The sequence below is a fragment of the Pseudopodoces humilis genome, chromosome 1 (genome assembly GCF_049639895.1).
Source record: "Pseudopodoces humilis isolate 2021_Gansu_Grassland_sample_001 chromosome 1, ASM4963989v1, whole genome shotgun sequence".
NCBI lineage: Eukaryota > Metazoa > Chordata > Aves > Passeriformes > Paridae > Pseudopodoces > Pseudopodoces humilis.
This window is the reverse complement of record NC_142200.1, coordinates 135,152,004-135,167,997: the sequence shown is the minus strand read 5'-3', so window position 1 is coordinate 135,167,997 and position 15,994 is coordinate 135,152,004.

Below are 15,994 nucleotides of genomic sequence, written 5' to 3'. Positions count from 1 at the left end.
CAGCAGCTATTGCTTTTTCTGGCTGTCCACAAGTGATCATCCAGGCCATGGAGGAGTTTGAGGTGGGAAGCGCATCCCTCAGGCACTGCTGAGCATATTTAAAGCATGAGGTACTGGGTTCAATAGAGGGGGCTTTATACAGTAGCTGTTTCCTACTGAGCCACAAAACACCAAGACAACACAAATATCAACTGTCTAAGTCAGAGTTGAGGTTGCTGTGCTGCAATAAGATACTAATTTACTTGGTTTTGAGGAGGATAATGCTTTTTTCTAGTTATACAAACAGTGTAGGATTTACACTCGCTTGAGGGTAAGCAAGTTTAGAAATGCTGAGTAACTGGGGGAGCAGAGAGGGAAAGTTCTAGAAGGCAGAGAACAACAAAGAGCTAGAACAGCCAGCCAGGTCACTAAGTCACATCCCCTGCTGTCCCACAGCCCATCCCTTCCAGATGCCAGCCCCTTTTCTTTGGCAAAATAGCAAAGCATTTGCTTTGTGAAAATCTTAGAGAGCTTATTGCAAAATCTCAGCATTTGGGGGTTAGAGAGTTTCTGACTGAAGTGTACTCTGTGTATGTCCTGTCTGAATGCCAGTTTGTGGGCTGGTACTGCTCTTTCAGTAGATACATCTCTTCTTTCTCAGTGTATCAGGAGGCAGGGACAGTGGTTTGTCGGACTTGACCTGTCCCTGAGATTTGCTAACGGAGCTCTGCAAGCAGTCTGTGCAGCCATCTCTCAACTGGCAGAGCATCCTTGTCATGATGGTGGGACTAAATCTGTGTCTCTAATCTGATGAAACTTTGCTGATGGGGAAAAAAAGCAGGAACCAGAGGGGTCAGGATAGGCATATGAGTCTGCACCATGGCTGAGGCACTTTCCTTCTGTCCATCACTCAAGTTAATGGTGAGAAATGAGTGAATTTTCTATTATGATTTCTTGTTGTCATTGTCATCTGCAACATATGCTGTGTTTAAAAGAGATTAATACAAATATTTCATTAACGTGCTTCAAACATCACTGCATATTGTCCCAGTATGAAGAGATAATTGATCTGAATTTTGTCTTGTGGGACATCTACTCCTTATTTCGGTCCTATGTAGAACCTATCCCAATTAAAACCTTTCAAGAACAGCACCTGAGCTATCTTTAAAGGGATACAGTGATTCCATTTCTCACCCTGTCCCCATGTCATTGTGGGGAGGATGCCGCTATGGCAGCAGGCAGGTGCAAAAGGGCACCCTGGCTGGGGAGGCACTAAGGGCTGGCATAAGTTTTTATTGTTCCTGTTCTGCAAAGCTCCCCAAAGGTTCAAGGACATTCTTTAAATTCCTTCCTCCCAGCACAGTTGTTTGATAACCCATAAATAGCTCCTTTTCAAACACAATGCTGAAAGCCCGAGTAATGAGCCAAGAGTGAAAATGTTTCAGTATATAAACACTTTATTGAACTTCTGGAGGCCAAAAGCTTCAGTGCTCTGTTCAGATTCAAAATAAAAAACAAAACAAAAAACATATTCAAGGAAGGCTATTTCATTCCCAAAGTTCCCATAAAATAGGGCAGTTTTCCTTCAGTCATTACAAATATACCTACAGAGCACAAAAGATGATGAAAATAGCAAGACTGAGCTGAGCTGCAGCCTCTCAATGTGCTTTCATGAAATTGTCCTGGAGACCATGGCCAGGGTCTTTACATTCAGGTACCTAAATACAGAACTGTGCAGACTGACCATGGCAGAATTGCCAAGAGCCTTTATGTTCAGAGCTGGAATATGATCAACAATTTTTAAAAAAATCTTTGTGATGTCCAATTTTGGGCACTAAAAAGCAAATCTAAGCAAACACAAGTTTCTTATGGAAATATTGAGATTTATTTTCCTTCAGGCATCATTCATGGGACTGCTTTCTTCCATGGCTGTGAAGGCAAGACCAGGGAGCACTGATCTTGAGCTTTCTTGGTATTAATATCACACAATATCACCTTATAAATATCATACCAAGATATCCAATAATAACATGGTTGTCCCACACTGTTCATTCAGCACATCCTCCTAGCAACATGAAGTCAATTTTTTACTTAAAAGCAAAGCAGTGCTTTTGGAGAAAGCATTTTCCAAACGGAAAGAAAAATGTTTTGTCCTGAAGACTTTCCACCTGTGCCAACATTCATTGCTTTAACTTCTCCACTTGGCACAAGTCCTGCCCTTCTGCTGTGCATGCCTGTGCAATGCTGTGTTTCTGAGCTCCTTGCCACAGATTAGCATTATTAGCAGTAAAGTGATATCACTAGATGGTAATCCATAGACTATTACAGAGTAAAATATGTATTATCAAGTTGGCTGTGCAATCTAGAAATGCCGGCTGGTCATTTTATCCTGCCAAAACTAAGCCTCTCTCACACAATTAACATTTCACATTAAATGCCCCTGAGTATCAGGGATGTTTATTTATCCCCTAACCTAGCCTTACTCTGAAGCATGTGTTTACCTTTCTACCTGGGAGTATTCCTTTTAAATGATACAACCTGCTTGATTAGCTTCAGTACAGGCTAAATTGCCACAGGAGACGAGGATCCCCAGGAGAAACACCTCCCCCTCCCCTGCTCTCTGCATCCCATCTATCCTGGACTATGAGACTGAAGATATATTGCACTCATTTTGGTGATAGCTGCTATAAATATTAAGAGGCTTGTGAGGCTAGGAATATCCAGCAGAAAGCAGCAATGATAATAAGTCATGATAAAAGTTTTAGAAGTGCTTCACAGCTTTTCATCTAATGTGCCTTCAATATGACAATCAATGTGAAACTACCACAGGTGAGGATATAATCATGAAGAGCAGTAAAATCACTTCCAGACTGGTCTCTCTCAAGTTGACTGTCCTGCACTGATAGGTGGTAGGTGAAGGTGCAACTAGGTCTTGTGATTGTTTGGCTCCCTGTCTCCAGGGATGAACCTCTGCAGTCCACTGAAATGCAGCCTGGGAATTCACTGATGGGACATTCCCACCTGTGCTTTGCAGAAAAAAAATAATCTGGCACCCCTGCTCGGGATGCTGCCATCACTCCCAGTCAGGGAGAGACCTGTGTCTCCCAGAGGTCTCTGCTCCTACTTGCCCCAGCAGTGCTGTGCAGTCACAGACTGACAATGGAGGAGCTCCATCTTCTCATAGACTGGCTCTGTCTCCTGGCTCTCCCCTAATAAAATGAGTTCTAGACTTAAGATATAGTCTATTGAGTCTTCTTCCAGTTTTAGGAAATTAGATTTGTTTTTCAGCTTGATCTGTGTATCTGAGAATTTGACTAGTTTCTCAGTCCAAACACAAGACCAAACATTATGACACTTTTCTTCCTTCTATGGTCTGTAGATTCACCTTTTTACAAACATCTTTCTACTTTTAGTATAAGATTTTTAATCATTCACTCACACATCATTAAGGATACAAAAATGGGCAGGAGCTGTGAAAGGTGTGACCACTAAATATTTAAGAAAGACCTTCAGCTGGTACACATGGCATTTCTCCAGCTGGACAGAGAGTGCTGCAGCTGTAGAGCAGCTGAGCAACCAACCCTCGTGGTGCCTGGGCCATGGGGACCTGGCACAGTGTGTATCACAGTGGCTGGAGAGTGGCTGTGTGTCACAGTGACAGGCTGGAAAGGGCAGTGGTAGAGGCATCCCCAGCCACACAAATCTGGAGTTTAGACAAACTCGGGTTCCCCCCACTTTGAAGCAATACCAAGAACTACTATCAGAGAAATGGCTGCACCTTTATGCCCTTTGCAACATTAAGCCTGTAAACATGAGAAAACTGCAGGTCCTTTTAAAAGCAAGAGGACAGAGAAACTCCAAAAAGACTATCAGGTGCTTCCCTGTTGCTGAGCTCTGTTTCTCAGGAGGTGGCCCTCTGGCAGTGCTGGGTGCCCCAAGTAGCTCTCACAGTTTCACACGTTCCTAAGCAAGGCAAATGAGAAGGAGGTTGGTTTCGCTTGTGTAACTCCTTCTGCCTCCTAGTCCCAGGCAGCATCTACTCAAACTCAGTAGCCAAACAAGAATTCAGAGTAATTTATAAAATTATACTAAGAAGTTGAAGATAAAATATGTATTTTCCTTTCATTTGGGATAAAATGTAATATAAACCAGTCTCACCTTCAGAAGTAAGACTGGCTCTAGTACTCTTAGACTAGGCTTAGACTAAGCTTAGACTAGCCTAAGACTAGGTTCACAGACATGCTGGCAACTGACTACCAGTCAGGAAAGGGAATCCCCTCCAGGCCAATGTGGAAATGATGGGTGAAGTTAGAGTATCTTTGCAGTCAGGATATTAATAACTCATTTGAAAATTTTTACTCAAGTCTACTCATTTCAAAAGCTCAGCTTGGGGACCAAGAGAGATATTTTTCAACAAAACATTAGTCTCAATTAACTAAATGTAACCAAGATTAATGAGCTAAAAAAAACCAGAAGCAGCTAAAACTGGTGAGACCATTAAATCTGTAAAAGGAAGATGCTGAAACTTGGAAGGTATCCGAATACAATCCTGCAAGTATTCCAAGGCAGGGTCAGAAAGGGATAACAAGGCAGTCCCAGGCCAGAGATGCTGAGTGGCCAGACGGTATTGACACAGACAGTCAAACAGCAGCACAGCCCACAGCAAACACTGTGCACTAAGGTGGGGAAGAATTTTAATGAGTAATTTCAGTCTCAGGCATGCTATGAAAAAAGGACTTGGCATTGTTCCCAATGACAGTGCCCTCCAGATTAGAGACCAAATCACAGCATCCTCGGGGGAGGATGAAAAGAGATAGCAATATAGTGTCTTTCTTTTCTTCTTTGGTCCTGATGTACAAACAGCAACATATGTGCATGCATAAGAGCAACACTGGAGTATAACGAGCAAGCTGAACAAAACAAAACTTAAAAAATAAAAAATAGAATAAAATAAAATAAAATAAAATAAAATAAAATAAAATAAAATAAAATAAAATAAAATAAAATAAAATATTGAAAGTAATGGACTAAAATACAACAATAAAGTAATGTTAGATTATTTTTAAGGCATTGCATTAATCCAAAGTCTTATGAACATTTATAGCAGGTTGTGCACTCTTAGGTAAACAGTAACTTATTTGGCAGGTAGACCTCCTTTAACAGACGATTTTCTTGCGCCTTCAGCAGGACCAACATCCCAGTTCTCTCAGGGGAGGCAGATGTACCAAAGCAAGTAATATCATGTGGGATGATAGGTTCTGCCCTCAAAATCATCACGGAGGAACCCGCATACGCAGTGAAGGCAAAAGCAACAAAACGCCCTTTAGGCAACAGGAGGCACCAAAAAGCTCAGCTGCGGTCTGCAAGATATCCGCAATGTTATCAGCGCAGGGTAAATGAGTCAGGGCCTCCCCCTGGAGTCCTGGCACGGCAGGCGGGCTGGGAGGCGGCCCGGCAGATGGCTGCTGGGGATGCCTTTCTGAGCGGAAGGCCGGCAGTGCAGGGAGCGTGCTCAGCCCGGCCCGGCCCGGCCCGAACACCGCCGGGCTCGGCCCGAACACCGCCCGGCCCGGCCCGGCCCGAACACCGAACACCGCCCGGCCCGGCCCGGCCCGGCCCGGCCCGAACACCGAACACCGCCCGGTCCGGCCCCGCGGTGTCCGCTCCAGAGAGGCCTTCGCTCTCCCAGCACAGCAGCGCCGCCCCCCCGGCCTGCACCCTGCCTCAGGCTACAGAAGTATGATGAGAGGCAAAACTCTTGGAAAAGCCTATTAATACTTTCGTAAGGCTGAAAGAGGAACGTGCCCGTTATTTCCGCAGCTCTGCGCCATGTAAGCCCTTCAGGAGAGCAGCGTGTGAGAGAAACTCCCCAGCCAAGCTGCGGAGCCAGGGAAGGCGACTTTGCTTCGTCTGTTACTGTCACCGCTTGTGAAAGGACAGGCCCTCTCACTGCGGAGTCATTCGCTTCCACTTGATCCTATTAATTATTTCTAACTAGCTTTTTATAAATCAGTGTCCTGCAAAAAACCCTGAAACTGAGCACAGTGGAGATGTAGGCATGTAAAGCGCTCATACCCAGATGAAGAAATGCCTGTTACACTGTGGATGAGTCTGTATGCTTCTGGGTGTGCAGCCCGGCTGCTTTTCACCTGCCTTCAGATAAGGGTCTTCAGCAACCCTGAGAGTGCACAGCAAGACCACTTAGAGTGTCACCTGGCATTAGACAGACATTCATCCTTTCAAGCTTTCCTATCAAAACAATCAGGAATAGGAACATTTGAAACTAAGTCCTTGATAGTCAAGACTGAAAACTCTTTGTTCCCCTACCAACTCGGGAGCTGTTGATATTTTTTTACCAGCTGGAGAGGTTATCATAATTTTTGAAAACATAAGGTAAAACTTCTATGAAAAAAGTTCTACGTTATTTGGGCTTTTTCTTTTATTTTTCCTCAGGTAGAGTCAAAAGCCTTCACTGTTTTCTATATCAGTGGCTTCCTTCAGGTTTTTCACTTAAAAATCAAAAATAAATTTTGCCTTGGTAGATTATTTCTATTTATTTCTGAATTTTCCTGTAAACAAGACTGACTGCTTAATGGAAAGTCGTCTCCTGTGTTTCTCAAAGAAGAAAGTAGCTGCTGTCTCAGAGGCAGCAATAATTGCTTGAATGGCAATGGATAATTGCTTGGTAACAGCCAGTGCAGGGCTTTGCTTTTCACCGGAAACCTGTCCCTGATGTAGACACTAATTAGCTACTGCCAAAAGGAAAAGGGAGACTTGCAGAGCTGCTCCTCCACTTTCATTCCCAGTGATCTGCAAGGTGTTTCCTGACACCTTCCAATCTCCAACCAACCTGATTCCAAAGTCCTCCTTGGCATGTTTGCCTACCTGTGGTGTACATTTCCTCTGTGACAGAATTTAAAACCACACTGCATTTTCCCTGTCTCTAGAGCAAAATAAACCCCTGAATGCTCAGCTAGCATGGATGAGCTTTCCAGCTGGGCAAGTTTCTTTGGTTAATCAGTGAGTGGTGGGGCTGTATTGCTGGGGAGGCACTGGACTGTCACTGATCACTGTACTTCTTGCAAAATATAAGGAGTAGTGGGACAGGACAAAGAGACCTATAGCTCCTCCATCCTCTGCGGGCCCCCACATCTCTCCTCAGTCAAAGTCATGCCAGGTTGATTTTGCCCTTGAAACTAGGAAATCAAGAGTTTAGATCAAATCTCCCTCTGCTAGGTTCTAATACAATGCTCTCTGGAAGAAATGAAGACCCAGCTCATAGGGCTACATAGATACACATACGCTCAGAGAAGGTGTTGGAAGAAAATTTCAGGAGTAACTATTCTGTGATGATGTAATTAAATACTGTATTATAAAGGGTATATATATATGTGTGTGTGTGTGTGTGTATAGGGAAATTGAGCTAAGGCTGCCTTCGAAGGTATGACTTGGTTATTTTCCGGTAGCTGAGTGTTTGACTTCTGAACTATAGCACTTCTTCAACTAAGTTTTCATGTGCCATATAGTAGGGAATTTCAGTAGCTTCAATCACAGGCTTGACAAGTATCTCCAGTGACCATGTCCCTTGTCTTTCAGCTTCATTGCGCACAGAAAGCGTGAGGGAGATGGAAAGAGTGAATGAGAATTTTAATTGTCTTGGAAAGCATGATGTCCTGTTCATGTTCACATTTAGAGCCACTTCATGGGTAGCTATTTTAGGCTGTGTAAAACAATAATGAAAAGGTTAAGAAGGAATGTAATGGATAATTGTTTTAAAGTTAATAAATATATAATAAATTTTAAGCCTGCATTTTGCAATAATCCAATCTTGCTCCCAGTGGACTCCCTGCCACTTTTGTGATTAACTTGAAATGAATCAGGTTGCAGAGTTTCCATAAAGTAAAATCCAACACTTAATTAAACCCTTTATTCTGAAATTCCAGGGTCGTCTTCAACAACACACAGTAATATTACTCCCACACAGATGTAGATGCTAATGTTACACTGTCAGTCACATGGCCAGGTGATGAACAAAACTAGAATAATTCATAACCTGCTCAAATAAATGAACTTCAGTGAAGCTACAGGTTGTATTCATAATGGATGACTTTCAATTTTTATTATTTACAAGAGAAGTTCAGCTTCTTCTTGCAATCCATTTTTAAATGCTGTTTGGAAACTGTAATTCAATTTTTTTTTTCCCCAAATAAAACATTATGTTAGCACACCTGTTACTGCCTTCCCTAAATGCCCAAATTAGCCCCAAGGCTCTCAGCAGTGCAGGTAAAACCACTCACTGCAGGGAGGGAACCAGGCAGCTGTGGTATTGCAGCAGGGGAAGAGGGAGAAGTGGGTCAGGACAGCATGGGAAGGGATAGCCAGCACTGGAAAGCAGAACCCAGAGCCCTGCACTCACCCTGGGCGTGACAACCTCGGCAGGGCAGCCAAGTTCCCCAATTTCCACACTGGGGAGGATGCCTTACTTTTGCTGCCACAACAGTCACACAGGCGGCACATGGCCTCTCCTGGACCTCAGACTCAGGCCTGGCATCTGCAGATTTGTGAAAAACGTTGATGAATCAGGAGTGAATTTTCCCAGTTTTCTCTAAAAGTGCCTGGCAAACACAGAAAATGCACCCACAGCTTGCATCTTCCAGCACAGACTCTGAGCTACTGTGTATTGGGTCTTCTTTTCATCAGGGCAGCCATACCAGCAGTTTGGTTTTAGGCATCATGCCAGTCCTCTAACACACTCTGATTCCCCTTGGACAGGTTGTGTACATCAATGGGCATTTGCTTTGCATCAGTATTCTGGGTTCTGGTTCACAGATGAACACTGTTTGAACTTTTTGTGGCATAAAGGCACTCGGACTGCTTCCAAGAGCACAATGATTTCTAATAGTTACTTTATACTAAGCACTGCTGATTTTGTCTCACAGCAAAGAGTTATTTCTATTTCCATTCTGCCTGATAATTCAAAGTGTTTCTTTTGGAAATTATATTTTAAAAGAGTCAGCAAACTGAAAATTAGCAGTGATTTTCTTTTTTTTTCTTTTTATTTTCTTTTTTTTTTTAATAAAGCAACCAGCAGTTCCAAAAATACCCCTGTTTATGTATCAATTACAAGCCAGAAACTGCTCTCAAATTATCACTGCTTGTAGGAAACTGCCTTAGCTTTACAGATACCAGAACAAAGTGCTTATTTTTGTTATCAAGAAAGAAAAACTCCTGTGTCCTTCAGCCTGCCAGTATTTCAAAGCCCATCTAAAGCAGAGCAGCAGGTGTAGCAGTTTCTCACAGTCAGTGAAAAGAGTGATGATGAATTGCATATATTGCCCCCAGATCCCTGCCCCTCCTCCAAAAGCCAATCTTTCAGATTAGGCTGAACACAAACAGGGCTGCACAGGAACACCTGCTCTCCCTTGTGCTACATAATATGTTCTCTAAGCTCAGATGTGCCTGGAAATGTAGTGAATCCAAGATCAAAGGAGAAAAGTAAGGGCAGAGGGGTATAATGGAGTGGGCTGCAGAAGAAGATAATTTATTTTCCAGTTGATATACTGCTGTGAGTCTCTCTCCAAATTGTACCTTTTGCTTCTTTAGCAAGTGCCCAAAGGTAAATGCTATTGTACACCGTGCAATAACACTTCTGCCTTCAGCTTACACCAGAGACTGGCTTCCTTGGAGGAGTTTGAGCAGCAGCAGTTTCTACACAGCAGAAGCTCACAGTGTGACTAGGAAGCCTTTTATTCCTGAGCACCTCTGTCTCTTTCTGGTGTATGAAATTCTACTTCTCCAGCTTCCCAAGTGATTTAACCACATGGGCAGTTTAGTTCACTAGATATATTTTTATATTTTGTCTATATCTAGTTCACACTTTGTAGCTTTGGAGACCTCTCAATAGTGTCATGTCTCACTGCTGCTTTGGAGTTAACATTCCAATTCCATGGGGTTTTTGTTGTATGGAAAATCATCCAAGTACGAAGTTTATAAGCCAGATTGAGGTCATGTCTTTCTCTGTAATAAACAGCTTTCAACATGGCTGTAATTTTCTTTCAGATAAAAGAAGCTCCTTTTTACAGCTTTTTCCCCCCTTCTTTTTTCCTAATTATCAAGCTAATGAAAAAACTTCCATTTATTCGTAGCCATTGTACTCACATCTGAAATTTTGCCAAAAGCCCTAGAAAGCTATTACACTTCCTTTGTACATCATAACATTAATATCTTCAAATAATTCCTCTACATTAATGAGTTATGAACTTCCTTAACTCTACAACCACTTCCCTGTCTTTTGCCTCTGCCTCTTGGTTGATTCTCCATCCCTTGTTTATTCCTCTCTTTTGTTAAGAATACACTGAAGGAATTTCTTAACCACTTCAAGTACAAAATCATTTTGAATTTTCTAATTTCTTTGACTATTTTCCAGCCTCTGAGGTTTTTCTTTAAATGTCAGTTGGCAAATAGCAGACATTTTTCATGCATTTGAAGCTACAGCTTAAATCCACACAATGTGGATATAACATTTGACTGGTATTGGTATTGGTATTGATTGATCTGATTGCAGCTAGTGAAGTAGATGCAACTTCCACTATACGCCAAAATGGATACTCTAAAAAAATCAGACATAAATCCTATTCTGAATCTGATCCTCAGAACTGACATTTCAGGGACAGCTAAATTGCCAAACATTTTATGTTAGCATCTTCATTTAAAAACAAAACAATCAACAAAGAACAAACCAAACCAAACAAAAACCCCCCAGATTAATATGTATGGAACCAAGGCATACTTGCAGTTCAGCTTAAGTTGTCCAGGTTGTCTTTTTTGTCCAATGCCCTTCTGCTTGCTTAATTACCTGGCACCAGAGGTGAGATGAAGAGACGGGCGTCAAGAAACACGGTGCTGGTAGAAAGGGGCCTGGTCTGAAGGACATGAGAGACAAGGAGATGCAGCATCTTCACTTTGGTCTGAGGAGTTGCACAGCACATGCCAGAAGCCACACACACATTTCTTCCATGTCCAAACCAAGTGAAAACCAACAGAAGTTCGGTAAGGCTTTGGCTGCATATCAATGCCATCTATACAAATAGTACAACCAAACATGAAGCCTATAAAGGCTACTCCCAAAATGAGATGATTTCTTTAATTAGAGGGATCTGAAGGCAGCAGAGAGTCTGCCATGTATAAATGTAATGTGCTTCTGGAGACAGCTGGTGATTTCAGCTGTGACAGCAAGGTGGGGAACCTGTGCCAGAGGGCCCAGCAGCGATGGGTGACTGCTGTGATTTGAAACCAGAGTTATTTCCACCTGGGTGCTTGCATAAGCAATAGTGCAGAGCATTTTGGGTCCCCAGTTCCTATCCCAGCCCCAGACACTCACCTTAGAAGGTTGTTCTTGCTCCTCCAGCCCTGATGCCAAGCTGGGCACCTGTGTGGGTGGCCAGAGGGCTGGCTGGTCACTGCAGCTGCTCCAGGGCCGCTACACCATGCCAGTGTGGACATTGGGGTCAAGAGCAGTGAGAGAACAGTACCACATACCAAGTGTGCCCTGGGGGCTGTATCTTTATAGAGTGAAATGAGAACACTAAAGGGTATCAAGAGGCACTTTTGACCAGAGGCTGATCAGAGAAGCATCACTCAGAGAGGTCAGGAAGGAGCTTATGAGATGAGGATCCATATGAAAAAGGAAAAGGGAGAAGGGAAAAGTATATGGTTTCTGTTGCTTTTTATTGGCGTAGCACACTTTAATAAGAAATGTCTTTCATTCATGTCAAAATATCCCAGTAAATCAGTACAAGTCCTCACAGCTGCAGAGTTGCCATCTTCTAAGTTTTTGCTTTCTTCCTTAGACTTTTATATTCCGTGTCAGTATTCTTCCCCAATCCCCGAGACAATGTTCCCAGCTCAGCATGTTCAGTTCTGCTTGTTTTTATTTTTTTTGTCTTGCATGGTTTCAGTTTACAGATTCTCAGAGCTCAGCGACAGCTTCCTCAATGACAGTGAACCAAGGTCAGGCAACCGTGCTGCACAAAACCAGCCAAGGGTCAAGGCCAGCTGGAGCCCTGGGCTACAGAAGCCCTGAACCTGACAGCACAGCTCAGAGAAGTTGTGTGGTCCCTGTTACATCAAACTTGCATTGAGTAGGAAGGACAACTGCATGGGCCGGATCCCATCTGGATGTGAAGATGCAGCAGACTGGTACCCACAGGGATCTCTTTCTTCATGGGGATGCACACCTCTTTCAACACATGATCTGAGATGCACCAGTCAAGACAGCTCACAATGATCCACTGAGCATGATATTCCATGCACACAACAAATTCATATACATACACAATCTGTAGGCATGTACATTATATATACACATGTGTACATAAAATCATACAACTTCAGATAGACTGCTAAACTATAAATCCTCATTCCATGTTAAACACAATTTTTGAATAAAAAAGTTTAAACAAAACTTGTAATGCTTTCTTCCTCTTTTAGCTCAGAATTATTGCAGACAAAAAGTAGGAGCACTCCTCTCTGCCCCTCCCAAGAAGCTGTTTCCCTGTTACCTAGCCTCACTGCAGCAGGCTTTTACTCAAATCTCTCAAGAAAACCACAGCACCACTTTTATAGTAAGATATTAAGGCTAGGAAGCCTTAGTCATGGCCATGGTTAAAGGAATTGTTTAAAGAGTCAGAATTTCAATCTTGGGCTTTAATTTACAGACACTCAGCAGAATTGTGTTCAGCTTCTGAAATTACTCTGGATCTGATTTTTGTTGCTCTTTTCCCCCACTTTTAACTTAATACATAGTGGAGTCTGATTTTAAAAGTTATTTTGTCATTCATTTATGAATTTGGGTAGGAGTAAGGTGGAGGAAAAAAACCAGCATCCCCTAATCAATCTGAAATCTTGCAAAAATCACCACTTTCAAGCTTTCTGAGAAAAATATAAACTTCTCAAATATCCACACAGACATCTTCTCCTCCTAGGTAAAGTTATAATAACAAAATCCTGTCTTCTGGTTTTCCTTTCCACTGAAAGTTGTTGCATACATACACTTTTCCTTCCAGTCAGAACTCGTGGCACTTTTTAAAAATTTTTAATTTAATAATAATAAAAATTAAATTTTTAAAATTTTAAAAATTCTGCTGAAAGAAGTACAGTGACAACACAGTTTGTTGAACTTCAGCATGAACATTTCAAAGGGTACCTGATTCCAAAAGGGAAATAAAACTCTCAATTTGCAGTCCAAGCACCAGCCTGAAAGGAACTTAATTACATTAACTATTAAAGCAGAATAAGCAAAAATGCTTATTACTTTTAAGATTATTTTTAAGATTCTGGTATTTTGAGTTGTAATGTAAAGCGAAATTTACCCTACAAAGACTAATTTTAAAATGTCCTATGAAAAGGCTTGGAGAATTAAAAAATAGTTATGCTAAAATGACTATGATAATGGGTGACAGTGAAGAATTTGAGTGCACAAAAGAGACATCTGCTTTGCAAATAAAAAGAAATTACCAAGGTGGTCTCAATGGCACTCCAAATGTTGCTTATTTCATCTATCCTCTTAAACCAGATCTATGCACATCACCATCCCTAACAACATCTAATACAGCTATCAAAAAATGGAAAAAGGAAAGGCAACATACAGAAGGAAATTTAGGAACACAGGACTGGGCAATTGTTTCTGGGGAACTGGAGACAAATGCATCACAGAATTGCTTTCATAAGGTGATCAAAATACTTCTTAAATTAAAGTGACAGGAAACTCATTGGAGGAGAGTTAAGGGACACTGGAGGTTAAAGAGACCAATTTTTGTCTTTTTGGTCCTTACCCACACAGCCACAGTAGCCATTAGGCACAATAATTCATCGGTTGCTCAGCTGCACAATTACTTTTAAGCTGTTCCATTTAAATGTAAGCTGATTTATGAAGCAGATCATGCAATTAATACAAGGGAAAAAAACTCACAAAGGAAGATGATGCTTCTGCTGTCCCTGAACTGACCAAAGAGCCACCACCATGGGAGGTAGGAGATCCACACTTCACCCTGAGGCTTAGCACAATAAGCTAAGTGCTCACATAAGGCAAATTTTATTTTGGACAGATTTTTTAAAAAAAGTGATTTATATTTCTTCCATCAGCTGTGCTTTGCAGAAGTGAGTAGCAATTTGTTTGATACTGGGAGATCTTAGTAGTTTGTGAAGTAGTTTTTAACTAGCTTTTATACTGGCCCTATACAGTCCTGAAAAGCTCGCTTTGCACTTAGTCTCTTCTGGCTCAGCTTCATCACTGCATTTTGAACAGGGGTTGACTGGGTGTTAGGTTTGATTTGTCTTTAATACAAGTAATTCTAGTGTCAGGCCAAAGTAACACAGTGGAAAACTCTGTTTTACACTCAGATTCTTCTGAGAAGGAAGAGACCTGGACTTATAACTATCTCTTTTCACAGTAATATAAATGCATAAAAAGTAAGAACTTTACCATCAGTGACCCAGGAGCACAATGAACAAGATGTTGGCAATTCAGGTGCTGCACACTTCCTGGAATCAGGACTTAAAAGCTAGATTTAACAGTTTGAAAATGTAACATCTTTTTGCCTTTTGTAAAGGAAGTGAGGACAGTTTTTCTGTTTTCAGTAATCATCAGTGTATCATTAGCACCCAATATAAATTCAGAGAATACAGCATATGCTTTTGATAACAGATAAAGTAAAACAATACAATTTGGAAGTACATTAAATAGTTAAGTATCTGACAAGTTTCTCAAATGTGTAGTTGTAGATTTCTGAGACTGAGGAAGTGAGAGACTGAAACAGATAATGTGACTAACTTGGGGAAGCAAACCTTGACCCTTTGTCTTCCACCAATTTAAAACCCACATGAAAGTACTTTATAAATCTAACATTTTCAATAGGCAGACCTGGTCATCTATTGAAGGTAAACAACTCACAATTTCTTTTGAAGTACAATCATTCCAGAAAAGTCTTTCATCAAAAAATGTTAGCCAGAGTGATAAATCACTTAGAACAATAAAATCACCTGCATGAGCAAACACAGCTTCTGTCAGTAATTGTGCTTCCTTGCCCTAGGCATAAGTTTGTTACATATGGGAAGTGATAATACTTGTGGTTACAGTTCCCAGTATCACATTTTCCTTTCCCAGTTCACACTTACTCATACGTATGCTTATCCAGCAGCAGTTACATAAGATGCAATTCCAAACATTTATAATCCACCTCTTGCAAACAATAAACTGCATCAAATTAGCCCCTGACGTGCTTTGTACTAGAAAAGCAATTTGCAGATCCATCATGAAGTATGAGGACTATTATTTGTCTGCAGTCAGTACAGCTGGTTTTTTTCTGACAGCGTTACCTGCAAGTGCTGGGTTATGTGAACTTATATAACTGAGACACCCTTAGACAAAAGGACAATTCAGCATAATTTCTTTCCCCTGTTTCTGGGAGTTGGAGTACATATCCATCTGATCTGACATCATGAGATGTCCTAGAAGCAACATCAGCAATGCTCCAGACTACTGATTTCTCCTGGTGATGTCCATCACACCCTACACATTACAGCACTTTTGGGGCCCTGAACCCAGTCATTACTTTGACTACCCTTTTCCTTTGTATAGCTGTGTACAGTTCTAGCTACAGACCATCCCTCACAATAATCCCTTTCCACATGGCAGCCATCAGAGCACAGAATGTTTCTTTCCATTTGGTTTTTTTTGTACATTTGTTTTTTCTGTTTTCAAACATTCTCTGTGGGACAGATTTTTTGCTCTTCTCAGAGGAATGCTGCCCTCATTTACTCACTTAGTGCTATGCCTAACTACTATAAAGAAAATTCAGTGTGTAGCTTTACTTGAAAGGCAACAACAACAAATCATTTACTTCCTCATTAACACTTCATAATTACTATATATAACTTTCTTTGTCCAGCCATTTCCACATCTTGGAAATAGCAATTTTCACCACATTTCTTTAACATTTGTGGCATGTAGGAGATG